The 27,097-nt window shown below is 35.5% G+C and overlaps 21 non-coding genes across 21 annotated transcripts; all 21 read left to right on the forward strand.

The window, feature by feature from the left end:
- Positions 1-2,640: 2,640 nt before the first annotated feature.
- Positions 2,641-2,833, forward strand: LOC143060177 (U2 spliceosomal RNA). Its single transcript, XR_012973903.1, has one exon. It is a non-coding gene; the product is annotated as a U2 spliceosomal RNA (small nuclear RNA).
- Positions 2,834-3,805: 972 nt separating this feature from the next.
- Positions 3,806-3,998, forward strand: LOC143060178 (U2 spliceosomal RNA). The gene has a single exon (XR_012973904.1). It is a non-coding gene; the product is annotated as a U2 spliceosomal RNA (small nuclear RNA).
- A 972-nt stretch (positions 3,999-4,970) lies between these two features.
- On the forward strand, positions 4,971-5,163 carry LOC143060179 (U2 spliceosomal RNA). Its single transcript, XR_012973905.1, has one exon. It is a non-coding gene; the product is annotated as a U2 spliceosomal RNA (small nuclear RNA).
- Positions 5,164-6,135: 972 nt separating this feature from the next.
- Positions 6,136-6,328, forward strand: LOC143060180 (U2 spliceosomal RNA). Its single transcript, XR_012973906.1, has one exon. It is a non-coding gene; the product is annotated as a U2 spliceosomal RNA (small nuclear RNA).
- A 972-nt stretch (positions 6,329-7,300) lies between these two features.
- On the forward strand, positions 7,301-7,493 carry LOC143060182 (U2 spliceosomal RNA). The gene has a single exon (XR_012973908.1). It is a non-coding gene; the product is annotated as a U2 spliceosomal RNA (small nuclear RNA).
- Positions 7,494-8,465: 972 nt separating this feature from the next.
- LOC143060183 (U2 spliceosomal RNA) lies at positions 8,466-8,658 on the forward strand. Its single transcript, XR_012973909.1, has one exon. It is a non-coding gene; the product is annotated as a U2 spliceosomal RNA (small nuclear RNA).
- Positions 8,659-9,630: 972 nt separating this feature from the next.
- On the forward strand, positions 9,631-9,823 carry LOC143060185 (U2 spliceosomal RNA). The gene has a single exon (XR_012973910.1). It is a non-coding gene; the product is annotated as a U2 spliceosomal RNA (small nuclear RNA).
- Positions 9,824-10,795: 972 nt separating this feature from the next.
- Positions 10,796-10,988, forward strand: LOC143060186 (U2 spliceosomal RNA). Its single transcript, XR_012973911.1, has one exon. It is a non-coding gene; the product is annotated as a U2 spliceosomal RNA (small nuclear RNA).
- Positions 10,989-11,960: 972 nt separating this feature from the next.
- Positions 11,961-12,153, forward strand: LOC143060187 (U2 spliceosomal RNA). Its single transcript, XR_012973912.1, has one exon. It is a non-coding gene; the product is annotated as a U2 spliceosomal RNA (small nuclear RNA).
- Positions 12,154-13,125: 972 nt separating this feature from the next.
- Positions 13,126-13,318, forward strand: LOC143060188 (U2 spliceosomal RNA). Its single transcript, XR_012973913.1, has one exon. It is a non-coding gene; the product is annotated as a U2 spliceosomal RNA (small nuclear RNA).
- A 972-nt stretch (positions 13,319-14,290) lies between these two features.
- LOC143060189 (U2 spliceosomal RNA) lies at positions 14,291-14,483 on the forward strand. The gene has a single exon (XR_012973914.1). It is a non-coding gene; the product is annotated as a U2 spliceosomal RNA (small nuclear RNA).
- A 972-nt stretch (positions 14,484-15,455) lies between these two features.
- On the forward strand, positions 15,456-15,648 carry LOC143060190 (U2 spliceosomal RNA). The gene has a single exon (XR_012973915.1). It is a non-coding gene; the product is annotated as a U2 spliceosomal RNA (small nuclear RNA).
- Positions 15,649-16,620: 972 nt separating this feature from the next.
- Positions 16,621-16,813, forward strand: LOC143060191 (U2 spliceosomal RNA). The gene has a single exon (XR_012973916.1). It is a non-coding gene; the product is annotated as a U2 spliceosomal RNA (small nuclear RNA).
- A 972-nt stretch (positions 16,814-17,785) lies between these two features.
- On the forward strand, positions 17,786-17,978 carry LOC143060192 (U2 spliceosomal RNA). Its single transcript, XR_012973917.1, has one exon. It is a non-coding gene; the product is annotated as a U2 spliceosomal RNA (small nuclear RNA).
- A 972-nt stretch (positions 17,979-18,950) lies between these two features.
- On the forward strand, positions 18,951-19,143 carry LOC143060194 (U2 spliceosomal RNA). Its single transcript, XR_012973919.1, has one exon. It is a non-coding gene; the product is annotated as a U2 spliceosomal RNA (small nuclear RNA).
- A 972-nt stretch (positions 19,144-20,115) lies between these two features.
- Positions 20,116-20,308, forward strand: LOC143060195 (U2 spliceosomal RNA). The gene has a single exon (XR_012973920.1). It is a non-coding gene; the product is annotated as a U2 spliceosomal RNA (small nuclear RNA).
- Positions 20,309-21,280: 972 nt separating this feature from the next.
- LOC143060196 (U2 spliceosomal RNA) lies at positions 21,281-21,473 on the forward strand. The gene has a single exon (XR_012973921.1). It is a non-coding gene; the product is annotated as a U2 spliceosomal RNA (small nuclear RNA).
- Positions 21,474-22,445: 972 nt separating this feature from the next.
- Positions 22,446-22,638, forward strand: LOC143060197 (U2 spliceosomal RNA). Its single transcript, XR_012973922.1, has one exon. It is a non-coding gene; the product is annotated as a U2 spliceosomal RNA (small nuclear RNA).
- Positions 22,639-23,610: 972 nt separating this feature from the next.
- LOC143060198 (U2 spliceosomal RNA) lies at positions 23,611-23,803 on the forward strand. The gene has a single exon (XR_012973923.1). It is a non-coding gene; the product is annotated as a U2 spliceosomal RNA (small nuclear RNA).
- Positions 23,804-24,775: 972 nt separating this feature from the next.
- LOC143060199 (U2 spliceosomal RNA) lies at positions 24,776-24,968 on the forward strand. Its single transcript, XR_012973924.1, has one exon. It is a non-coding gene; the product is annotated as a U2 spliceosomal RNA (small nuclear RNA).
- Positions 24,969-25,940: 972 nt separating this feature from the next.
- LOC143060200 (U2 spliceosomal RNA) lies at positions 25,941-26,133 on the forward strand. Its single transcript, XR_012973925.1, has one exon. It is a non-coding gene; the product is annotated as a U2 spliceosomal RNA (small nuclear RNA).
- Positions 26,134-27,097: the final 964 nt, after the last annotated feature.

Below are 27,097 nucleotides of genomic sequence, written 5' to 3' on the forward strand. Positions count from 1 at the left end.
AAACTTCATCTCATGTACATAGTTTTAATCACTACATCTGTTCTTTGCACTGTTTGTAAATATAACTTAATTTTAATAAATAGGCCACGTATGCACCAGTTATTAATCATCTTTATTCAGATGGAAAACTGGAAAACTTAAAGAAGAAAATTTGGATGGAGAGTTGTCTCATTGGCACTCATACCACATCTTCCTACATTGTATATCTAAGAACATGACTCAATGACAATATCACATATGTATGTGTCCCATTTGTAATGCATTAAAAGTGTGTATAAGTACTCCTCTTCAATAATGACTAATGTTTACACATGAATATAACAAAATGTAGAAACTGCGTTTCAGAAAAACACAGGGAAAAGAAAACGAATTATAAAATCATGAAAATATAATTATGTTTGATACAAGAGACAGGTAAATTCATTTTAGAGTAATGATGGTAGAGTGTGACATGTTGCAATTGCAGCAATTTTACCTATAATTTGATAAATTCTGAAAGATTCGTAGAGGATGATTCAGTCTTTCAGACTTTCCCGGGTTGTGAGACAGACAAAATGTAAACAATGTAAGGCTGGCGGTTTTGTAAACTCTTTTTCTATTGGTTGAAATTACTAAACGGAAGTACCTATAAGTGGGATAACATATCCGTATACGGACCAGATAAGAAATGATTTTTCTTACTATGTAAACCTCTGTACTTACTTTAAATAGCTCAGGAGTCTAAAAAATCATTTAAAAAAAATAAAATACAATAAAATACAATTGAAATCATAATTATTCATTTTTGGAATTTATTATTGTCAAGAGTTATAATTACAAGTGATATAAATATTGCATTAAAAGTTCATTATTCTATTTAATAAAAGTACTTGTTTTTCAAGAGTCATAAATATTATGGATCTCATAGATAAACAAACAACAGATAACATTTTCACCTTTTTATAATCGTGTAAAACAAATGTATATAAAATGTATTGGTATAATTCATCTGAGACTACTATGTGTTATAGTAGTCTCAGAATTCATATAATATTAAAAATATTGTTTACACCAAAATGGTTAGAATCTCGGGGACTTATTATAATATCTTATGCAGCGCGAGATTTTACTATACAAATCCTTGACAAAAACAAATAATTGAATGTTTTGTTAAAATATACGTTGTAAATATCAAGTTGTCCAAGGGATTCTCAAAGTTGAAAAAAAACCAAATTAACCAACCAACGATGCCTGAGATACTCAATGTATAAGGAATTGTTTTGTTAGTTCAGAGGCGGATCCAGCCATTTAAAAAAGGGGGGGCCTAACCCAGAACAAAGAGGGGGTTCCAACTACATGTCCCTATTCAATTGCATTGATCGTCCAAAAAAGGGGGTTTCAACCCACCACCCCTGGATCCGCCACTAATGTATAAGTAAATCAAGTTGTCGAACAGAACTATGTAAAAGGAGAATTTACAGATAACTTTTGCGCCTGTAACATATACATGTATAAACAAAGGAAGTGAGTTCTTATCTGTCGTTACTTTTTTGGTACTGGTCCACTATTTGACCTTAAAAGGAATTACTTCCTGGTTCGGCATCCTGTAAAATAGTTCTAATAAAAAGACAACTGCTGGACCACATTGCATTACAAAAGATCATAAAGTCAAAAATCAGTTATATATCCGTTATATATTTCATAAACTATTAATGTTCAGGAATGATCTACCGATTACATTTAGGACTATATTTTATCGTGTATTCATAGTGGAGATTTTTTCATAATACTTTTTGTAACCAAAAATCCAAAAATAAAGCAATGACCAGGAACGACCGAAAACGAAATTACTCATTGTTGTAAATCATTCTACTTCTCGTGCATGTAAAATAAGTTGCATTTTCTTTTTTTTTTTTTTTATGTCTGTTCTCTAAAAAGTTCTTTTCTTTTCTTGTAATGTAATATTTTTGTTGTCGCTTGCTTGTATTTATAACAGCACATGTCAGTGTATTAATGTATTCTCGTTCCTAAAAAGAAACTCTATACATTTTTAGCGTTACGGAAAAACGCGGGGAAAAGAATTACGTCCCCTTCTACTGTTTCAATCATCGTTAATAGCGACGTCGCCTCAGAACGAGGGCAAACGATGGAAACTGCAGTCGGCCGGTAAGTTTTTTCCTCCTTCTAAAATTTATTTAAAAATTGCTGTACCGGTCAATTCCTTTAAAAAATAGAACAGGTGAACTGTTTATGTTTGTGTTAACTAAACGAGACAGTGAAAAGTCCGTGCTGATTGTGAAAAAGCGTTGAATTTATTTTCTGATTAATGAAATTTCCTAGGCTTTAAAAACTGCGTTCGTCGGACCTAGGATGAATCTATTTCGTTCGATTAAGATTAAATACGTATACGTATGTTATACGTTTAAAAATATATTCTCGCGACTTGCCGTATTTCACAAGCCGCTTTTTATTTTCACACCCGTTTTGTCATGCAGAAATCGTTTCATGCTGTCAGGTATTTGAAGCAAAGCAAGATCTCGTGTTTCGTGTGCTTTTTGTATATAAATTTGCAAAATTTGTGTAGCTTTGGTTAAAATTAAAACACCGTGTTTGAGTAAGAAATAGGATTTGTAGGCTTTGGAAACTCGGAAAGATTTGAGTATCGCTTCTCGGCCTTTTGGCTAAGATCAAAGTGTAGTATCTGTTCTTATCAGCTTAATATCTGATACGTACCCCATGTGGGTACTTCGATATTAAACTGATTTTTGCAACTAGGTGAGATGTTAGATGCTTGCACCGCTCTTGCCACGAGTTGGCCTGGTATTGCAGTACCTCCAGGATCGGCTCACTCCCCTGTTTGGGGAGAAAATTAAAATAGAAAAATAGCTTTCCCTTCAATAGCCTGCGAAACAGCCCCAGTAAAATATTCTCTAATGCTTTTCACTGAGCACTACATGTGTACTTTTTCTATATATCTTTCTTATTTAAGGAGTTTGCGTAAATTGTATAGTTTTACTCATTGTTGTAAATCATTCTACTTCTCGTGCATGTAAAATAAGTTGCATTTTCTTTTTTTTTTTTTTTATGTCTGTTCTCTAAAAAGTTCTTTTCTTTTCTTGTAATGTAATATTTTTGTTGTCGCTTGCTTGTATTTATAACAGCACATGTCAGTGTATTAATGTATTCTCGTTCCTAAAAAGAAACTCTATACATTTTTAGCGTTACGGAAAAACGCGGGGAAAAGAATTACGTCCCCTTCTACTGTTTCAATCATCGTTAATAGCGACGTCGCCTCAGAACGAGGGCAAACGATGGAAACTGCAGTCGGCCGGTAAGTTTTTTCCTCCTTCTAAAATTTATTTAAAAATTGCTGTACCGGTCAATTCCTTTAAAAAATAGAACAGGTGAACTGTTTATGTTTGTGTTAACTAAACGAGACAGTGAAAAGTCCGTGCTGATTGTGAAAAAGCGTTGAATTTATTTTCTGATTAATGAAATTTCCTAGGCTTTAAAAACTGCGTTCGTCGGACCTAGGATGAATCTATTTCGTTCGATTAAGATTAAATACGTATACGTATGTTATACGTTTAAAAATATATTCTCGCGACTTGCCGTATTTCACAAGCCGCTTTTTATTTTCACACCCGTTTTGTCATGCAGAAATCGTTTCATGCTGTCAGGTATTTGAAGCAAAGCAAGATCTCGTGTTTCGTGTGCTTTTTGTATATAAATTTGCAAAATTTGTGTAGCTTTGGTTAAAATTAAAACACCGTGTTTGAGTAAGAAATAGGATTTGTAGGCTTTGGAAACTCGGAAAGATTTGAGTATCGCTTCTCGGCCTTTTGGCTAAGATCAAAGTGTAGTATCTGTTCTTATCAGCTTAATATCTGATACGTACCCCATGTGGGTACTTCGATATTAAACTGATTTTTGCAACTAGGTGAGATGTTAGATGCTTGCACCGCTCTTGCCACGAGTTGGCCTGGTATTGCAGTACCTCCAGGATCGGCTCACTCCCCTGTTTGGGGAGAAAATTAAAATAGAAAAATAGCTTTCCCTTCAATAGCCTGCGAAACAGCCCCAGTAAAATATTCTCTAATGCTTTTCACTGAGCACTACATGTGTACTTTTTCTATATATCTTTCTTATTTAAGGAGTTTGCGTAAATTGTATAGTTTTACTCATTGTTGTAAATCATTCTACTTCTCGTGCATGTAAAATAAGTTGCATTTTCTTTTTTTTTTTTTTTATGTCTGTTCTCTAAAAAGTTCTTTTCTTTTCTTGTAATGTAATATTTTTGTTGTCGCTTGCTTGTATTTATAACAGCACATGTCAGTGTATTAATGTATTCTCGTTCCTAAAAAGAAACTCTATACATTTTTAGCGTTACGGAAAAACGCGGGGAAAAGAATTACGTCCCCTTCTACTGTTTCAATCATCGTTAATAGCGACGTCGCCTCAGAACGAGGGCAAACGATGGAAACTGCAGTCGGCCGGTAAGTTTTTTCCTCCTTCTAAAATTTATTTAAAAATTGCTGTACCGGTCAATTCCTTTAAAAAATAGAACAGGTGAACTGTTTATGTTTGTGTTAACTAAACGAGACAGTGAAAAGTCCGTGCTGATTGTGAAAAAGCGTTGAATTTATTTTCTGATTAATGAAATTTCCTAGGCTTTAAAAACTGCGTTCGTCGGACCTAGGATGAATCTATTTCGTTCGATTAAGATTAAATACGTATACGTATGTTATACGTTTAAAAATATATTCTCGCGACTTGCCGTATTTCACAAGCCGCTTTTTATTTTCACACCCGTTTTGTCATGCAGAAATCGTTTCATGCTGTCAGGTATTTGAAGCAAAGCAAGATCTCGTGTTTCGTGTGCTTTTTGTATATAAATTTGCAAAATTTGTGTAGCTTTGGTTAAAATTAAAACACCGTGTTTGAGTAAGAAATAGGATTTGTAGGCTTTGGAAACTCGGAAAGATTTGAGTATCGCTTCTCGGCCTTTTGGCTAAGATCAAAGTGTAGTATCTGTTCTTATCAGCTTAATATCTGATACGTACCCCATGTGGGTACTTCGATATTAAACTGATTTTTGCAACTAGGTGAGATGTTAGATGCTTGCACCGCTCTTGCCACGAGTTGGCCTGGTATTGCAGTACCTCCAGGATCGGCTCACTCCCCTGTTTGGGGAGAAAATTAAAATAGAAAAATAGCTTTCCCTTCAATAGCCTGCGAAACAGCCCCAGTAAAATATTCTCTAATGCTTTTCACTGAGCACTACATGTGTACTTTTTCTATATATCTTTCTTATTTAAGGAGTTTGCGTAAATTGTATAGTTTTACTCATTGTTGTAAATCATTCTACTTCTCGTGCATGTAAAATAAGTTGCATTTTCTTTTTTTTTTTTTTTATGTCTGTTCTCTAAAAAGTTCTTTTCTTTTCTTGTAATGTAATATTTTTGTTGTCGCTTGCTTGTATTTATAACAGCACATGTCAGTGTATTAATGTATTCTCGTTCCTAAAAAGAAACTCTATACATTTTTAGCGTTACGGAAAAACGCGGGGAAAAGAATTACGTCCCCTTCTACTGTTTCAATCATCGTTAATAGCGACGTCGCCTCAGAACGAGGGCAAACGATGGAAACTGCAGTCGGCCGGTAAGTTTTTTCCTCCTTCTAAAATTTATTTAAAAATTGCTGTACCGGTCAATTCCTTTAAAAAATAGAACAGGTGAACTGTTTATGTTTGTGTTAACTAAACGAGACAGTGAAAAGTCCGTGCTGATTGTGAAAAAGCGTTGAATTTATTTTCTGATTAATGAAATTTCCTAGGCTTTAAAAACTGCGTTCGTCGGACCTAGGATGAATCTATTTCGTTCGATTAAGATTAAATACGTATACGTATGTTATACGTTTAAAAATATATTCTCGCGACTTGCCGTATTTCACAAGCCGCTTTTTATTTTCACACCCGTTTTGTCATGCAGAAATCGTTTCATGCTGTCAGGTATTTGAAGCAAAGCAAGATCTCGTGTTTCGTGTGCTTTTTGTATATAAATTTGCAAAATTTGTGTAGCTTTGGTTAAAATTAAAACACCGTGTTTGAGTAAGAAATAGGATTTGTAGGCTTTGGAAACTCGGAAAGATTTGAGTATCGCTTCTCGGCCTTTTGGCTAAGATCAAAGTGTAGTATCTGTTCTTATCAGCTTAATATCTGATACGTACCCCATGTGGGTACTTCGATATTAAACTGATTTTTGCAACTAGGTGAGATGTTAGATGCTTGCACCGCTCTTGCCACGAGTTGGCCTGGTATTGCAGTACCTCCAGGATCGGCTCACTCCCCTGTTTGGGGAGAAAATTAAAATAGAAAAATAGCTTTCCCTTCAATAGCCTGCGAAACAGCCCCAGTAAAATATTCTCTAATGCTTTTCACTGAGCACTACATGTGTACTTTTTCTATATATCTTTCTTATTTAAGGAGTTTGCGTAAATTGTATAGTTTTACTCATTGTTGTAAATCATTCTACTTCTCGTGCATGTAAAATAAGTTGCATTTTCTTTTTTTTTTTTTTTATGTCTGTTCTCTAAAAAGTTCTTTTCTTTTCTTGTAATGTAATATTTTTGTTGTCGCTTGCTTGTATTTATAACAGCACATGTCAGTGTATTAATGTATTCTCGTTCCTAAAAAGAAACTCTATACATTTTTAGCGTTACGGAAAAACGCGGGGAAAAGAATTACGTCCCCTTCTACTGTTTCAATCATCGTTAATAGCGACGTCGCCTCAGAACGAGGGCAAACGATGGAAACTGCAGTCGGCCGGTAAGTTTTTTCCTCCTTCTAAAATTTATTTAAAAATTGCTGTACCGGTCAATTCCTTTAAAAAATAGAACAGGTGAACTGTTTATGTTTGTGTTAACTAAACGAGACAGTGAAAAGTCCGTGCTGATTGTGAAAAAGCGTTGAATTTATTTTCTGATTAATGAAATTTCCTAGGCTTTAAAAACTGCGTTCGTCGGACCTAGGATGAATCTATTTCGTTCGATTAAGATTAAATACGTATACGTATGTTATACGTTTAAAAATATATTCTCGCGACTTGCCGTATTTCACAAGCCGCTTTTTATTTTCACACCCGTTTTGTCATGCAGAAATCGTTTCATGCTGTCAGGTATTTGAAGCAAAGCAAGATCTCGTGTTTCGTGTGCTTTTTGTATATAAATTTGCAAAATTTGTGTAGCTTTGGTTAAAATTAAAACACCGTGTTTGAGTAAGAAATAGGATTTGTAGGCTTTGGAAACTCGGAAAGATTTGAGTATCGCTTCTCGGCCTTTTGGCTAAGATCAAAGTGTAGTATCTGTTCTTATCAGCTTAATATCTGATACGTACCCCATGTGGGTACTTCGATATTAAACTGATTTTTGCAACTAGGTGAGATGTTAGATGCTTGCACCGCTCTTGCCACGAGTTGGCCTGGTATTGCAGTACCTCCAGGATCGGCTCACTCCCCTGTTTGGGGAGAAAATTAAAATAGAAAAATAGCTTTCCCTTCAATAGCCTGCGAAACAGCCCCAGTAAAATATTCTCTAATGCTTTTCACTGAGCACTACATGTGTACTTTTTCTATATATCTTTCTTATTTAAGGAGTTTGCGTAAATTGTATAGTTTTACTCATTGTTGTAAATCATTCTACTTCTCGTGCATGTAAAATAAGTTGCATTTTCTTTTTTTTTTTTTTTATGTCTGTTCTCTAAAAAGTTCTTTTCTTTTCTTGTAATGTAATATTTTTGTTGTCGCTTGCTTGTATTTATAACAGCACATGTCAGTGTATTAATGTATTCTCGTTCCTAAAAAGAAACTCTATACATTTTTAGCGTTACGGAAAAACGCGGGGAAAAGAATTACGTCCCCTTCTACTGTTTCAATCATCGTTAATAGCGACGTCGCCTCAGAACGAGGGCAAACGATGGAAACTGCAGTCGGCCGGTAAGTTTTTTCCTCCTTCTAAAATTTATTTAAAAATTGCTGTACCGGTCAATTCCTTTAAAAAATAGAACAGGTGAACTGTTTATGTTTGTGTTAACTAAACGAGACAGTGAAAAGTCCGTGCTGATTGTGAAAAAGCGTTGAATTTATTTTCTGATTAATGAAATTTCCTAGGCTTTAAAAACTGCGTTCGTCGGACCTAGGATGAATCTATTTCGTTCGATTAAGATTAAATACGTATACGTATGTTATACGTTTAAAAATATATTCTCGCGACTTGCCGTATTTCACAAGCCGCTTTTTATTTTCACACCCGTTTTGTCATGCAGAAATCGTTTCATGCTGTCAGGTATTTGAAGCAAAGCAAGATCTCGTGTTTCGTGTGCTTTTTGTATATAAATTTGCAAAATTTGTGTAGCTTTGGTTAAAATTAAAACACCGTGTTTGAGTAAGAAATAGGATTTGTAGGCTTTGGAAACTCGGAAAGATTTGAGTATCGCTTCTCGGCCTTTTGGCTAAGATCAAAGTGTAGTATCTGTTCTTATCAGCTTAATATCTGATACGTACCCCATGTGGGTACTTCGATATTAAACTGATTTTTGCAACTAGGTGAGATGTTAGATGCTTGCACCGCTCTTGCCACGAGTTGGCCTGGTATTGCAGTACCTCCAGGATCGGCTCACTCCCCTGTTTGGGGAGAAAATTAAAATAGAAAAATAGCTTTCCCTTCAATAGCCTGCGAAACAGCCCCAGTAAAATATTCTCTAATGCTTTTCACTGAGCACTACATGTGTACTTTTTCTATATATCTTTCTTATTTAAGGAGTTTGCGTAAATTGTATAGTTTTACTCATTGTTGTAAATCATTCTACTTCTCGTGCATGTAAAATAAGTTGCATTTTCTTTTTTTTTTTTTTTATGTCTGTTCTCTAAAAAGTTCTTTTCTTTTCTTGTAATGTAATATTTTTGTTGTCGCTTGCTTGTATTTATAACAGCACATGTCAGTGTATTAATGTATTCTCGTTCCTAAAAAGAAACTCTATACATTTTTAGCGTTACGGAAAAACGCGGGGAAAAGAATTACGTCCCCTTCTACTGTTTCAATCATCGTTAATAGCGACGTCGCCTCAGAACGAGGGCAAACGATGGAAACTGCAGTCGGCCGGTAAGTTTTTTCCTCCTTCTAAAATTTATTTAAAAATTGCTGTACCGGTCAATTCCTTTAAAAAATAGAACAGGTGAACTGTTTATGTTTGTGTTAACTAAACGAGACAGTGAAAAGTCCGTGCTGATTGTGAAAAAGCGTTGAATTTATTTTCTGATTAATGAAATTTCCTAGGCTTTAAAAACTGCGTTCGTCGGACCTAGGATGAATCTATTTCGTTCGATTAAGATTAAATACGTATACGTATGTTATACGTTTAAAAATATATTCTCGCGACTTGCCGTATTTCACAAGCCGCTTTTTATTTTCACACCCGTTTTGTCATGCAGAAATCGTTTCATGCTGTCAGGTATTTGAAGCAAAGCAAGATCTCGTGTTTCGTGTGCTTTTTGTATATAAATTTGCAAAATTTGTGTAGCTTTGGTTAAAATTAAAACACCGTGTTTGAGTAAGAAATAGGATTTGTAGGCTTTGGAAACTCGGAAAGATTTGAGTATCGCTTCTCGGCCTTTTGGCTAAGATCAAAGTGTAGTATCTGTTCTTATCAGCTTAATATCTGATACGTACCCCATGTGGGTACTTCGATATTAAACTGATTTTTGCAACTAGGTGAGATGTTAGATGCTTGCACCGCTCTTGCCACGAGTTGGCCTGGTATTGCAGTACCTCCAGGATCGGCTCACTCCCCTGTTTGGGGAGAAAATTAAAATAGAAAAATAGCTTTCCCTTCAATAGCCTGCGAAACAGCCCCAGTAAAATATTCTCTAATGCTTTTCACTGAGCACTACATGTGTACTTTTTCTATATATCTTTCTTATTTAAGGAGTTTGCGTAAATTGTATAGTTTTACTCATTGTTGTAAATCATTCTACTTCTCGTGCATGTAAAATAAGTTGCATTTTCTTTTTTTTTTTTTTTATGTCTGTTCTCTAAAAAGTTCTTTTCTTTTCTTGTAATGTAATATTTTTGTTGTCGCTTGCTTGTATTTATAACAGCACATGTCAGTGTATTAATGTATTCTCGTTCCTAAAAAGAAACTCTATACATTTTTAGCGTTACGGAAAAACGCGGGGAAAAGAATTACGTCCCCTTCTACTGTTTCAATCATCGTTAATAGCGACGTCGCCTCAGAACGAGGGCAAACGATGGAAACTGCAGTCGGCCGGTAAGTTTTTTCCTCCTTCTAAAATTTATTTAAAAATTGCTGTACCGGTCAATTCCTTTAAAAAATAGAACAGGTGAACTGTTTATGTTTGTGTTAACTAAACGAGACAGTGAAAAGTCCGTGCTGATTGTGAAAAAGCGTTGAATTTATTTTCTGATTAATGAAATTTCCTAGGCTTTAAAAACTGCGTTCGTCGGACCTAGGATGAATCTATTTCGTTCGATTAAGATTAAATACGTATACGTATGTTATACGTTTAAAAATATATTCTCGCGACTTGCCGTATTTCACAAGCCGCTTTTTATTTTCACACCCGTTTTGTCATGCAGAAATCGTTTCATGCTGTCAGGTATTTGAAGCAAAGCAAGATCTCGTGTTTCGTGTGCTTTTTGTATATAAATTTGCAAAATTTGTGTAGCTTTGGTTAAAATTAAAACACCGTGTTTGAGTAAGAAATAGGATTTGTAGGCTTTGGAAACTCGGAAAGATTTGAGTATCGCTTCTCGGCCTTTTGGCTAAGATCAAAGTGTAGTATCTGTTCTTATCAGCTTAATATCTGATACGTACCCCATGTGGGTACTTCGATATTAAACTGATTTTTGCAACTAGGTGAGATGTTAGATGCTTGCACCGCTCTTGCCACGAGTTGGCCTGGTATTGCAGTACCTCCAGGATCGGCTCACTCCCCTGTTTGGGGAGAAAATTAAAATAGAAAAATAGCTTTCCCTTCAATAGCCTGCGAAACAGCCCCAGTAAAATATTCTCTAATGCTTTTCACTGAGCACTACATGTGTACTTTTTCTATATATCTTTCTTATTTAAGGAGTTTGCGTAAATTGTATAGTTTTACTCATTGTTGTAAATCATTCTACTTCTCGTGCATGTAAAATAAGTTGCATTTTCTTTTTTTTTTTTTTTATGTCTGTTCTCTAAAAAGTTCTTTTCTTTTCTTGTAATGTAATATTTTTGTTGTCGCTTGCTTGTATTTATAACAGCACATGTCAGTGTATTAATGTATTCTCGTTCCTAAAAAGAAACTCTATACATTTTTAGCGTTACGGAAAAACGCGGGGAAAAGAATTACGTCCCCTTCTACTGTTTCAATCATCGTTAATAGCGACGTCGCCTCAGAACGAGGGCAAACGATGGAAACTGCAGTCGGCCGGTAAGTTTTTTCCTCCTTCTAAAATTTATTTAAAAATTGCTGTACCGGTCAATTCCTTTAAAAAATAGAACAGGTGAACTGTTTATGTTTGTGTTAACTAAACGAGACAGTGAAAAGTCCGTGCTGATTGTGAAAAAGCGTTGAATTTATTTTCTGATTAATGAAATTTCCTAGGCTTTAAAAACTGCGTTCGTCGGACCTAGGATGAATCTATTTCGTTCGATTAAGATTAAATACGTATACGTATGTTATACGTTTAAAAATATATTCTCGCGACTTGCCGTATTTCACAAGCCGCTTTTTATTTTCACACCCGTTTTGTCATGCAGAAATCGTTTCATGCTGTCAGGTATTTGAAGCAAAGCAAGATCTCGTGTTTCGTGTGCTTTTTGTATATAAATTTGCAAAATTTGTGTAGCTTTGGTTAAAATTAAAACACCGTGTTTGAGTAAGAAATAGGATTTGTAGGCTTTGGAAACTCGGAAAGATTTGAGTATCGCTTCTCGGCCTTTTGGCTAAGATCAAAGTGTAGTATCTGTTCTTATCAGCTTAATATCTGATACGTACCCCATGTGGGTACTTCGATATTAAACTGATTTTTGCAACTAGGTGAGATGTTAGATGCTTGCACCGCTCTTGCCACGAGTTGGCCTGGTATTGCAGTACCTCCAGGATCGGCTCACTCCCCTGTTTGGGGAGAAAATTAAAATAGAAAAATAGCTTTCCCTTCAATAGCCTGCGAAACAGCCCCAGTAAAATATTCTCTAATGCTTTTCACTGAGCACTACATGTGTACTTTTTCTATATATCTTTCTTATTTAAGGAGTTTGCGTAAATTGTATAGTTTTACTCATTGTTGTAAATCATTCTACTTCTCGTGCATGTAAAATAAGTTGCATTTTCTTTTTTTTTTTTTTTATGTCTGTTCTCTAAAAAGTTCTTTTCTTTTCTTGTAATGTAATATTTTTGTTGTCGCTTGCTTGTATTTATAACAGCACATGTCAGTGTATTAATGTATTCTCGTTCCTAAAAAGAAACTCTATACATTTTTAGCGTTACGGAAAAACGCGGGGAAAAGAATTACGTCCCCTTCTACTGTTTCAATCATCGTTAATAGCGACGTCGCCTCAGAACGAGGGCAAACGATGGAAACTGCAGTCGGCCGGTAAGTTTTTTCCTCCTTCTAAAATTTATTTAAAAATTGCTGTACCGGTCAATTCCTTTAAAAAATAGAACAGGTGAACTGTTTATGTTTGTGTTAACTAAACGAGACAGTGAAAAGTCCGTGCTGATTGTGAAAAAGCGTTGAATTTATTTTCTGATTAATGAAATTTCCTAGGCTTTAAAAACTGCGTTCGTCGGACCTAGGATGAATCTATTTCGTTCGATTAAGATTAAATACGTATACGTATGTTATACGTTTAAAAATATATTCTCGCGACTTGCCGTATTTCACAAGCCGCTTTTTATTTTCACACCCGTTTTGTCATGCAGAAATCGTTTCATGCTGTCAGGTATTTGAAGCAAAGCAAGATCTCGTGTTTCGTGTGCTTTTTGTATATAAATTTGCAAAATTTGTGTAGCTTTGGTTAAAATTAAAACACCGTGTTTGAGTAAGAAATAGGATTTGTAGGCTTTGGAAACTCGGAAAGATTTGAGTATCGCTTCTCGGCCTTTTGGCTAAGATCAAAGTGTAGTATCTGTTCTTATCAGCTTAATATCTGATACGTACCCCATGTGGGTACTTCGATATTAAACTGATTTTTGCAACTAGGTGAGATGTTAGATGCTTGCACCGCTCTTGCCACGAGTTGGCCTGGTATTGCAGTACCTCCAGGATCGGCTCACTCCCCTGTTTGGGGAGAAAATTAAAATAGAAAAATAGCTTTCCCTTCAATAGCCTGCGAAACAGCCCCAGTAAAATATTCTCTAATGCTTTTCACTGAGCACTACATGTGTACTTTTTCTATATATCTTTCTTATTTAAGGAGTTTGCGTAAATTGTATAGTTTTACTCATTGTTGTAAATCATTCTACTTCTCGTGCATGTAAAATAAGTTGCATTTTCTTTTTTTTTTTTTTTATGTCTGTTCTCTAAAAAGTTCTTTTCTTTTCTTGTAATGTAATATTTTTGTTGTCGCTTGCTTGTATTTATAACAGCACATGTCAGTGTATTAATGTATTCTCGTTCCTAAAAAGAAACTCTATACATTTTTAGCGTTACGGAAAAACGCGGGGAAAAGAATTACGTCCCCTTCTACTGTTTCAATCATCGTTAATAGCGACGTCGCCTCAGAACGAGGGCAAACGATGGAAACTGCAGTCGGCCGGTAAGTTTTTTCCTCCTTCTAAAATTTATTTAAAAATTGCTGTACCGGTCAATTCCTTTAAAAAATAGAACAGGTGAACTGTTTATGTTTGTGTTAACTAAACGAGACAGTGAAAAGTCCGTGCTGATTGTGAAAAAGCGTTGAATTTATTTTCTGATTAATGAAATTTCCTAGGCTTTAAAAACTGCGTTCGTCGGACCTAGGATGAATCTATTTCGTTCGATTAAGATTAAATACGTATACGTATGTTATACGTTTAAAAATATATTCTCGCGACTTGCCGTATTTCACAAGCCGCTTTTTATTTTCACACCCGTTTTGTCATGCAGAAATCGTTTCATGCTGTCAGGTATTTGAAGCAAAGCAAGATCTCGTGTTTCGTGTGCTTTTTGTATATAAATTTGCAAAATTTGTGTAGCTTTGGTTAAAATTAAAACACCGTGTTTGAGTAAGAAATAGGATTTGTAGGCTTTGGAAACTCGGAAAGATTTGAGTATCGCTTCTCGGCCTTTTGGCTAAGATCAAAGTGTAGTATCTGTTCTTATCAGCTTAATATCTGATACGTACCCCATGTGGGTACTTCGATATTAAACTGATTTTTGCAACTAGGTGAGATGTTAGATGCTTGCACCGCTCTTGCCACGAGTTGGCCTGGTATTGCAGTACCTCCAGGATCGGCTCACTCCCCTGTTTGGGGAGAAAATTAAAATAGAAAAATAGCTTTCCCTTCAATAGCCTGCGAAACAGCCCCAGTAAAATATTCTCTAATGCTTTTCACTGAGCACTACATGTGTACTTTTTCTATATATCTTTCTTATTTAAGGAGTTTGCGTAAATTGTATAGTTTTACTCATTGTTGTAAATCATTCTACTTCTCGTGCATGTAAAATAAGTTGCATTTTCTTTTTTTTTTTTTTTATGTCTGTTCTCTAAAAAGTTCTTTTCTTTTCTTGTAATGTAATATTTTTGTTGTCGCTTGCTTGTATTTATAACAGCACATGTCAGTGTATTAATGTATTCTCGTTCCTAAAAAGAAACTCTATACATTTTTAGCGTTACGGAAAAACGCGGGGAAAAGAATTACGTCCCCTTCTACTGTTTCAATCATCGTTAATAGCGACGTCGCCTCAGAACGAGGGCAAACGATGGAAACTGCAGTCGGCCGGTAAGTTTTTTCCTCCTTCTAAAATTTATTTAAAAATTGCTGTACCGGTCAATTCCTTTAAAAAATAGAACAGGTGAACTGTTTATGTTTGTGTTAACTAAACGAGACAGTGAAAAGTCCGTGCTGATTGTGAAAAAGCGTTGAATTTATTTTCTGATTAATGAAATTTCCTAGGCTTTAAAAACTGCGTTCGTCGGACCTAGGATGAATCTATTTCGTTCGATTAAGATTAAATACGTATACGTATGTTATACGTTTAAAAATATATTCTCGCGACTTGCCGTATTTCACAAGCCGCTTTTTATTTTCACACCCGTTTTGTCATGCAGAAATCGTTTCATGCTGTCAGGTATTTGAAGCAAAGCAAGATCTCGTGTTTCGTGTGCTTTTTGTATATAAATTTGCAAAATTTGTGTAGCTTTGGTTAAAATTAAAACACCGTGTTTGAGTAAGAAATAGGATTTGTAGGCTTTGGAAACTCGGAAAGATTTGAGTATCGCTTCTCGGCCTTTTGGCTAAGATCAAAGTGTAGTATCTGTTCTTATCAGCTTAATATCTGATACGTACCCCATGTGGGTACTTCGATATTAAACTGATTTTTGCAACTAGGTGAGATGTTAGATGCTTGCACCGCTCTTGCCACGAGTTGGCCTGGTATTGCAGTACCTCCAGGATCGGCTCACTCCCCTGTTTGGGGAGAAAATTAAAATAGAAAAATAGCTTTCCCTTCAATAGCCTGCGAAACAGCCCCAGTAAAATATTCTCTAATGCTTTTCACTGAGCACTACATGTGTACTTTTTCTATATATCTTTCTTATTTAAGGAGTTTGCGTAAATTGTATAGTTTTACTCATTGTTGTAAATCATTCTACTTCTCGTGCATGTAAAATAAGTTGCATTTTCTTTTTTTTTTTTTTTATGTCTGTTCTCTAAAAAGTTCTTTTCTTTTCTTGTAATGTAATATTTTTGTTGTCGCTTGCTTGTATTTATAACAGCACATGTCAGTGTATTAATGTATTCTCGTTCCTAAAAAGAAACTCTATACATTTTTAGCGTTACGGAAAAACGCGGGGAAAAGAATTACGTCCCCTTCTACTGTTTCAATCATCGTTAATAGCGACGTCGCCTCAGAACGAGGGCAAACGATGGAAACTGCAGTCGGCCGGTAAGTTTTTTCCTCCTTCTAAAATTTATTTAAAAATTGCTGTACCGGTCAATTCCTTTAAAAAATAGAACAGGTGAACTGTTTATGTTTGTGTTAACTAAACGAGACAGTGAAAAGTCCGTGCTGATTGTGAAAAAGCGTTGAATTTATTTTCTGATTAATGAAATTTCCTAGGCTTTAAAAACTGCGTTCGTCGGACCTAGGATGAATCTATTTCGTTCGATTAAGATTAAATACGTATACGTATGTTATACGTTTAAAAATATATTCTCGCGACTTGCCGTATTTCACAAGCCGCTTTTTATTTTCACACCCGTTTTGTCATGCAGAAATCGTTTCATGCTGTCAGGTATTTGAAGCAAAGCAAGATCTCGTGTTTCGTGTGCTTTTTGTATATAAATTTGCAAAATTTGTGTAGCTTTGGTTAAAATTAAAACACCGTGTTTGAGTAAGAAATAGGATTTGTAGGCTTTGGAAACTCGGAAAGATTTGAGTATCGCTTCTCGGCCTTTTGGCTAAGATCAAAGTGTAGTATCTGTTCTTATCAGCTTAATATCTGATACGTACCCCATGTGGGTACTTCGATATTAAACTGATTTTTGCAACTAGGTGAGATGTTAGATGCTTGCACCGCTCTTGCCACGAGTTGGCCTGGTATTGCAGTACCTCCAGGATCGGCTCACTCCCCTGTTTGGGGAGAAAATTAAAATAGAAAAATAGCTTTCCCTTCAATAGCCTGCGAAACAGCCCCAGTAAAATATTCTCTAATGCTTTTCACTGAGCACTACATGTGTACTTTTTCTATATATCTTTCTTATTTAAGGAGTTTGCGTAAATTGTATAGTTTTACTCATTGTTGTAAATCATTCTACTTCTCGTGCATGTAAAATAAGTTGCATTTTCTTTTTTTTTTTTTTTATGTCTGTTCTCTAAAAAGTTCTTTTCTTTTCTTGTAATGTAATATTTTTGTTGTCGCTTGCTTGTATTTATAACAGCACATGTCAGTGTATTAATGTATTCTCGTTCCTAAAAAGAAACTCTATACATTTTTAGCGTTACGGAAAAACGCGGGGAAAAGAATTACGTCCCCTTCTACTGTTTCAATCATCGTTAATAGCGACGTCGCCTCAGAACGAGGGCAAACGATGGAAACTGCAGTCGGCCGGTAAGTTTTTTCCTCCTTCTAAAATTTATTTAAAAATTGCTGTACCGGTCAATTCCTTTAAAAAATAGAACAGGTGAACTGTTTATGTTTGTGTTAACTAAACGAGACAGTGAAAAGTCCGTGCTGATTGTGAAAAAGCGTTGAATTTATTTTCTGATTAATGAAATTTCCTAGGCTTTAAAAACTGCGTTCGTCGGACCTAGGATGAATCTATTTCGTTCGATTAAGATTAAATACGTATACGTATGTTATACGTTTAAAAATATATTCTCGCGACTTGCCGTATTTCACAAGCCGCTTTTTATTTTCACACCCGTTTTGTCATGCAGAAATCGTTTCATGCTGTCAGGTATTTGAAGCAAAGCAAGATCTCGTGTTTCGTGTGCTTTTTGTATATAAATTTGCAAAATTTGTGTAGCTTTGGTTAAAATTAAAACACCGTGTTTGAGTAAGAAATAGGATTTGTAGGCTTTGGAAACTCGGAAAGATTTGAGTATCGCTTCTCGGCCTTTTGGCTAAGATCAAAGTGTAGTATCTGTTCTTATCAGCTTAATATCTGATACGTACCCCATGTGGGTACTTCGATATTAAACTGATTTTTGCAACTAGGTGAGATGTTAGATGCTTGCACCGCTCTTGCCACGAGTTGGCCTGGTATTGCAGTACCTCCAGGATCGGCTCACTCCCCTGTTTGGGGAGAAAATTAAAATAGAAAAATAGCTTTCCCTTCAATAGCCTGCGAAACAGCCCCAGTAAAATATTCTCTAATGCTTTTCACTGAGCACTACATGTGTACTTTTTCTATATATCTTTCTTATTTAAGGAGTTTGCGTAAATTGTATAGTTTTACTCATTGTTGTAAATCATTCTACTTCTCGTGCATGTAAAATAAGTTGCATTTTCTTTTTTTTTTTTTTTATGTCTGTTCTCTAAAAAGTTCTTTTCTTTTCTTGTAATGTAATATTTTTGTTGTCGCTTGCTTGTATTTATAACAGCACATGTCAGTGTATTAATGTATTCTCGTTCCTAAAAAGAAACTCTATACATTTTTAGCGTTACGGAAAAACGCGGGGAAAAGAATTACGTCCCCTTCTACTGTTTCAATCATCGTTAATAGCGACGTCGCCTCAGAACGAGGGCAAACGATGGAAACTGCAGTCGGCCGGTAAGTTTTTTCCTCCTTCTAAAATTTATTTAAAAATTGCTGTACCGGTCAATTCCTTTAAAAAATAGAACAGGTGAACTGTTTATGTTTGTGTTAACTAAACGAGACAGTGAAAAGTCCGTGCTGATTGTGAAAAAGCGTTGAATTTATTTTCTGATTAATGAAATTTCCTAGGCTTTAAAAACTGCGTTCGTCGGACCTAGGATGAATCTATTTCGTTCGATTAAGATTAAATACGTATACGTATGTTATACGTTTAAAAATATATTCTCGCGACTTGCCGTATTTCACAAGCCGCTTTTTATTTTCACACCCGTTTTGTCATGCAGAAATCGTTTCATGCTGTCAGGTATTTGAAGCAAAGCAAGATCTCGTGTTTCGTGTGCTTTTTGTATATAAATTTGCAAAATTTGTGTAGCTTTGGTTAAAATTAAAACACCGTGTTTGAGTAAGAAATAGGATTTGTAGGCTTTGGAAACTCGGAAAGATTTGAGTATCGCTTCTCGGCCTTTTGGCTAAGATCAAAGTGTAGTATCTGTTCTTATCAGCTTAATATCTGATACGTACCCCATGTGGGTACTTCGATATTAAACTGATTTTTGCAACTAGGTGAGATGTTAGATGCTTGCACCGCTCTTGCCACGAGTTGGCCTGGTATTGCAGTACCTCCAGGATCGGCTCACTCCCCTGTTTGGGGAGAAAATTAAAATAGAAAAATAGCTTTCCCTTCAATAGCCTGCGAAACAGCCCCAGTAAAATATTCTCTAATGCTTTTCACTGAGCACTACATGTGTACTTTTTCTATATATCTTTCTTATTTAAGGAGTTTGCGTAAATTGTATAGTTTTACTCATTGTTGTAAATCATTCTACTTCTCGTGCATGTAAAATAAGTTGCATTTTCTTTTTTTTTTTTTTTATGTCTGTTCTCTAAAAAGTTCTTTTCTTTTCTTGTAATGTAATATTTTTGTTGTCGCTTGCTTGTATTTATAACAGCACATGTCAGTGTATTAATGTATTCTCGTTCCTAAAAAGAAACTCTATACATTTTTAGCGTTACGGAAAAACGCGGGGAAAAGAATTACGTCCCCTTCTACTGTTTCAATCATCGTTAATAGCGACGTCGCCTCAGAACGAGGGCAAACGATGGAAACTGCAGTCGGCCGGTAAGTTTTTTCCTCCTTCTAAAATTTATTTAAAAATTGCTGTACCGGTCAATTCCTTTAAAAAATAGAACAGGTGAACTGTTTATGTTTGTGTTAACTAAACGAGACAGTGAAAAGTCCGTGCTGATTGTGAAAAAGCGTTGAATTTATTTTCTGATTAATGAAATTTCCTAGGCTTTAAAAACTGCGTTCGTCGGACCTAGGATGAATCTATTTCGTTCGATTAAGATTAAATACGTATACGTATGTTATACGTTTAAAAATATATTCTCGCGACTTGCCGTATTTCACAAGCCGCTTTTTATTTTCACACCCGTTTTGTCATGCAGAAATCGTTTCATGCTGTCAGGTATTTGAAGCAAAGCAAGATCTCGTGTTTCGTGTGCTTTTTGTATATAAATTTGCAAAATTTGTGTAGCTTTGGTTAAAATTAAAACACCGTGTTTGAGTAAGAAATAGGATTTGTAGGCTTTGGAAACTCGGAAAGATTTGAGTATCGCTTCTCGGCCTTTTGGCTAAGATCAAAGTGTAGTATCTGTTCTTATCAGCTTAATATCTGATACGTACCCCATGTGGGTACTTCGATATTAAACTGATTTTTGCAACTAGGTGAGATGTTAGATGCTTGCACCGCTCTTGCCACGAGTTGGCCTGGTATTGCAGTACCTCCAGGATCGGCTCACTCCCCTGTTTGGGGAGAAAATTAAAATAGAAAAATAGCTTTCCCTTCAATAGCCTGCGAAACAGCCCCAGTAAAATATTCTCTAATGCTTTTCACTGAGCACTACATGTGTACTTTTTCTATATATCTTTCTTATTTAAGGAGTTTGCGTAAATTGTATAGTTTTACTCATTGTTGTAAATCATTCTACTTCTCGTGCATGTAAAATAAGTTGCATTTTCTTTTTTTTTTTTTTTATGTCTGTTCTCTAAAAAGTTCTTTTCTTTTCTTGTAATGTAATATTTTTGTTGTCGCTTGCTTGTATTTATAACAGCACATGTCAGTGTATTAATGTATTCTCGTTCCTAAAAAGAAACTCTATACATTTTTAGCGTTACGGAAAAACGCGGGGAAAAGAATTACGTCCCCTTCTACTGTTTCAATCATCGTTAATAGCGACGTCGCCTCAGAACGAGGGCAAACGATGGAAACTGCAGTCGGCCGGTAAGTTTTTTCCTCCTTCTAAAATTTATTTAAAAATTGCTGTACCGGTCAATTCCTTTAAAAAATAGAACAGGTGAACTGTTTATGTTTGTGTTAACTAAACGAGACAGTGAAAAGTCCGTGCTGATTGTGAAAAAGCGTTGAATTTATTTTCTGATTAATGAAATTTCCTAGGCTTTAAAAACTGCGTTCGTCGGACCTAGGATGAATCTATTTCGTTCGATTAAGATTAAATACGTATACGTATGTTATACGTTTAAAAATATATTCTCGCGACTTGCCGTATTTCACAAGCCGCTTTTTATTTTCACACCCGTTTTGTCATGCAGAAATCGTTTCATGCTGTCAGGTATTTGAAGCAAAGCAAGATCTCGTGTTTCGTGTGCTTTTTGTATATAAATTTGCAAAATTTGTGTAGCTTTGGTTAAAATTAAAACACCGTGTTTGAGTAAGAAATAGGATTTGTAGGCTTTGGAAACTCGGAAAGATTTGAGTATCGCTTCTCGGCCTTTTGGCTAAGATCAAAGTGTAGTATCTGTTCTTATCAGCTTAATATCTGATACGTACCCCATGTGGGTACTTCGATATTAAACTGATTTTTGCAACTAGGTGAGATGTTAGATGCTTGCACCGCTCTTGCCACGAGTTGGCCTGGTATTGCAGTACCTCCAGGATCGGCTCACTCCCCTGTTTGGGGAGAAAATTAAAATAGAAAAATAGCTTTCCCTTCAATAGCCTGCGAAACAGCCCCAGTAAAATATTCTCTAATGCTTTTCACTGAGCACTACATGTGTACTTTTTCTATATATCTTTCTTATTTAAGGAGTTTGCGTAAATTGTATAGTTTTACTCATTGTTGTAAATCATTCTACTTCTCGTGCATGTAAAATAAGTTGCATTTTCTTTTTTTTTTTTTTTATGTCTGTTCTCTAAAAAGTTCTTTTCTTTTCTTGTAATGTAATATTTTTGTTGTCGCTTGCTTGTATTTATAACAGCACATGTCAGTGTATTAATGTATTCTCGTTCCTAAAAAGAAACTCTATACATTTTTAGCGTTACGGAAAAACGCGGGGAAAAGAATTACGTCCCCTTCTACTGTTTCAATCATCGTTAATAGCGACGTCGCCTCAGAACGAGGGCAAACGATGGAAACTGCAGTCGGCCGGTAAGTTTTTTCCTCCTTCTAAAATTTATTTAAAAATTGCTGTACCGGTCAATTCCTTTAAAAAATAGAACAGGTGAACTGTTTATGTTTGTGTTAACTAAACGAGACAGTGAAAAGTCCGTGCTGATTGTGAAAAAGCGTTGAATTTATTTTCTGATTAATGAAATTTCCTAGGCTTTAAAAACTGCGTTCGTCGGACCTAGGATGAATCTATTTCGTTCGATTAAGATTAAATACGTATACGTATGTTATACGTTTAAAAATATATTCTCGCGACTTGCCGTATTTCACAAGCCGCTTTTTATTTTCACACCCGTTTTGTCATGCAGAAATCGTTTCATGCTGTCAGGTATTTGAAGCAAAGCAAGATCTCGTGTTTCGTGTGCTTTTTGTATATAAATTTGCAAAATTTGTGTAGCTTTGGTTAAAATTAAAACACCGTGTTTGAGTAAGAAATAGGATTTGTAGGCTTTGGAAACTCGGAAAGATTTGAGTATCGCTTCTCGGCCTTTTGGCTAAGATCAAAGTGTAGTATCTGTTCTTATCAGCTTAATATCTGATACGTACCCCATGTGGGTACTTCGATATTAAACTGATTTTTGCAACTAGGTGAGATGTTAGATGCTTGCACCGCTCTTGCCACGAGTTGGCCTGGTATTGCAGTACCTCCAGGATCGGCTCACTCCCCTGTTTGGGGAGAAAATTAAAATAGAAAAATAGCTTTCCCTTCAATAGCCTGCGAAACAGCCCCAGTAAAATATTCTCTAATGCTTTTCACTGAGCACTACATGTGTACTTTTTCTATATATCTTTCTTATTTAAGGAGTTTGCGTAAATTGTATAGTTTTACTCATTGTTGTAAATCATTCTACTTCTCGTGCATGTAAAATAAGTTGCATTTTCTTTTTTTTTTTTTTTATGTCTGTTCTCTAAAAAGTTCTTTTCTTTTCTTGTAATGTAATATTTTTGTTGTCGCTTGCTTGTATTTATAACAGCACATGTCAGTGTATTAATGTATTCTCGTTCCTAAAAAGAAACTCTATACATTTTTAGCGTTACGGAAAAACGCGGGGAAAAGAATTACGTCCCCTTCTACTGTTTCAATCATCGTTAATAGCGACGTCGCCTCAGAACGAGGGCAAACGATGGAAACTGCAGTCGGCCGGTAAGTTTTTTCCTCCTTCTAAAATTTATTTAAAAATTGCTGTACCGGTCAATTCCTTTAAAAAATAGAACAGGTGAACTGTTTATGTTTGTGTTAACTAAACGAGACAGTGAAAAGTCCGTGCTGATTGTGAAAAAGCGTTGAATTTATTTTCTGATTAATGAAATTTCCTAGGCTTTAAAAACTGCGTTCGTCGGACCTAGGATGAATCTATTTCGTTCGATTAAGATTAAATACGTATACGTATGTTATACGTTTAAAAATATATTCTCGCGACTTGCCGTATTTCACAAGCCGCTTTTTATTTTCACACCCGTTTTGTCATGCAGAAATCGTTTCATGCTGTCAGGTATTTGAAGCAAAGCAAGATCTCGTGTTTCGTGTGCTTTTTGTATATAAATTTGCAAAATTTGTGTAGCTTTGGTTAAAATTAAAACACCGTGTTTGAGTAAGAAATAGGATTTGTAGGCTTTGGAAACTCGGAAAGATTTGAGTATCGCTTCTCGGCCTTTTGGCTAAGATCAAAGTGTAGTATCTGTTCTTATCAGCTTAATATCTGATACGTACCCCATGTGGGTACTTCGATATTAAACTGATTTTTGCAACTAGGTGAGATGTTAGATGCTTGCACCGCTCTTGCCACGAGTTGGCCTGGTATTGCAGTACCTCCAGGATCGGCTCACTCCCCTGTTTGGGGAGAAAATTAAAATAGAAAAATAGCTTTCCCTTCAATAGCCTGCGAAACAGCCCCAGTAAAATATTCTCTAATGCTTTTCACTGAGCACTACATGTGTACTTTTTCTATATATCTTTCTTATTTAAGGAGTTTGCGTAAATTGTATAGTTTTACTCATTGTTGTAAATCATTCTACTTCTCGTGCATGTAAAATAAGTTGCATTTTCTTTTTTTTTTTTTTTATGTCTGTTCTCTAAAAAGTTCTTTTCTTTTCTTGTAATGTAATATTTTTGTTGTCGCTTGCTTGTATTTATAACAGCACATGTCAGTGTATTAATGTATTCTCGTTCCTAAAAAGAAACTCTATACATTTTTAGCGTTACGGAAAAACGCGGGGAAAAGAATTACGTCCCCTTCTACTGTTTCAATCATCGTTAATAGCGACGTCGCCTCAGAACGAGGGCAAACGATGGAAACTGCAGTCGGCCGGTAAGTTTTTTCCTCCTTCTAAAATTTATTTAAAAATTGCTGTACCGGTCAATTCCTTTAAAAAATAGAACAGGTGAACTGTTTATGTTTGTGTTAACTAAACGAGACAGTGAAAAGTCCGTGCTGATTGTGAAAAAGCGTTGAATTTATTTTCTGATTAATGAAATTTCCTAGGCTTTAAAAACTGCGTTCGTCGGACCTAGGATGAATCTATTTCGTTCGATTAAGATTAAATACGTATACGTATGTTATACGTTTAAAAATATATTCTCGCGACTTGCCGTATTTCACAAGCCGCTTTTTATTTTCACACCCGTTTTGTCATGCAGAAATCGTTTCATGCTGTCAGGTATTTGAAGCAAAGCAAGATCTCGTGTTTCGTGTGCTTTTTGTATATAAATTTGCAAAATTTGTGTAGCTTTGGTTAAAATTAAAACACCGTGTTTGAGTAAGAAATAGGATTTGTAGGCTTTGGAAACTCGGAAAGATTTGAGTATCGCTTCTCGGCCTTTTGGCTAAGATCAAAGTGTAGTATCTGTTCTTATCAGCTTAATATCTGATACGTACCCCATGTGGGTACTTCGATATTAAACTGATTTTTGCAACTAGGTGAGATGTTAGATGCTTGCACCGCTCTTGCCACGAGTTGGCCTGGTATTGCAGTACCTCCAGGATCGGCTCACTCCCCTGTTTGGGGAGAAAATTAAAATAGAAAAATAGCTTTCCCTTCAATAGCCTGCGAAACAGCCCCAGTAAAATATTCTCTAATGCTTTTCACTGAGCACTACATGTGTACTTTTTCTATATATCTTTCTTATTTAAGGAGTTTGCGTAAATTGTATAGTTTTACTCATTGTTGTAAATCATTCTACTTCTCGTGCATGTAAAATAAGTTGCATTTTCTTTTTTTTTTTTTTTATGTCTGTTCTCTAAAAAGTTCTTTTCTTTTCTTGTAATGTAATATTTTTGTTGTCGCTTGCTTGTATTTATAACAGCACATGTCAGTGTATTAATGTATTCTCGTTCCTAAAAAGAAACTCTATACATTTTTAGCGTTACGGAAAAACGCGGGGAAAAGAATTACGTCCCCTTCTACTGTTTCAATCATCGTTAATAGCGACGTCGCCTCAGAACGAGGGCAAACGATGGAAACTGCAGTCGGCCGGTAAGTTTTTTCCTCCTTCTAAAATTTATTTAAAAATTGCTGTACCGGTCAATTCCTTTAAAAAATAGAACAGGTGAACTGTTTATGTTTGTGTTAACTAAACGAGACAGTGAAAAGTCCGTGCTGATTGTGAAAAAGCGTTGAATTTATTTTCTGATTAATGAAATTTCCTAGGCTTTAAAAACTGCGTTCGTCGGACCTAGGATGAATCTATTTCGTTCGATTAAGATTAAATACGTATACGTATGTTATACGTTTAAAAATATATTCTCGCGACTTGCCGTATTTCACAAGCCGCTTTTTATTTTCACACCCGTTTTGTCATGCAGAAATCGTTTCATGCTGTCAGGTATTTGAAGCAAAGCAAGATCTCGTGTTTCGTGTGCTTTTTGTATATAAATTTGCAAAATTTGTGTAGCTTTGGTTAAAATTAAAACACCGTGTTTGAGTAAGAAATAGGATTTGTAGGCTTTGGAAACTCGGAAAGATTTGAGTATCGCTTCTCGGCCTTTTGGCTAAGATCAAAGTGTAGTATCTGTTCTTATCAGCTTAATATCTGATACGTACCCCATGTGGGTACTTCGATATTAAACTGATTTTTGCAACTAGGTGAGATGTTAGATGCTTGCACCGCTCTTGCCACGAGTTGGCCTGGTATTGCAGTACCTCCAGGATCGGCTCACTCCCCTGTTTGGGGAGAAAATTAAAATAGAAAAATAGCTTTCCCTTCAATAGCCTGCGAAACAGCCCCAGTAAAATATTCTCTAATGCTTTTCACTGAGCACTACATGTGTACTTTTTCTATATATCTTTCTTATTTAAGGAGTTTGCGTAAATTGTATAGTTTTACTCATTGTTGTAAATCATTCTACTTCTCGTGCATGTAAAATAAGTTGCATTTTCTTTTTTTTTTTTTTTATGTCTGTTCTCTAAAAAGTTCTTTTCTTTTCTTGTAATGTAATATTTTTGTTGTCGCTTGCTTGTATTTATAACAGCACATGTCAGTGTATTAATGTATTCTCGTTCCTAAAAAGAAACTCTATACATTTTTAGCGTTACGGAAAAACGCGGGGAAAAGAATTACGTCCCCTTCTACTGTTTCAATCATCGTTAATAGCGACGTCGCCTCAGAACGAGGGCAAACGATGGAAACTGCAGTCGGCCGGTAAGTTTTTTCCTCCTTCTAAAATTTATTTAAAAATTGCTGTACCGGTCAATTCCTTTAAAAAATAGAACAGGTGAACTGTTTATGTTTGTGTTAACTAAACGAGACAGTGAAAAGTCCGTGCTGATTGTGAAAAAGCGTTGAATTTATTTTCTGATTAATGAAATTTCCTAGGCTTTAAAAACTGCGTTCGTCGGACCTAGGATGAATCTATTTCGTTCGATTAAGATTAAATACGTATACGTATGTTATACGTTTAAAAATATATTCTCGCGACTTGCCGTATTTCACAAGCCGCTTTTTATTTTCACACCCGTTTTGTCATGCAGAAATCGTTTCATGCTGTCAGGTATTTGAAGCAAAGCAAGATCTCGTGTTTCGTGTGCTTTTTGTATATAAATTTGCAAAATTTGTGTAGCTTTGGTTAAAATTAAAACACCGTGTTTGAGTAAGAAATAGGATTTGTAGGCTTTGGAAACTCGGAAAG

This window comes from Mytilus galloprovincialis, unplaced genomic scaffold (assembly GCF_965363235.1).
Source record: "Mytilus galloprovincialis unplaced genomic scaffold, xbMytGall1.hap1.1 HAP1_SCAFFOLD_85, whole genome shotgun sequence".
Lineage (NCBI taxonomy): Eukaryota > Metazoa > Mollusca > Bivalvia > Mytilida > Mytilidae > Mytilus > Mytilus galloprovincialis.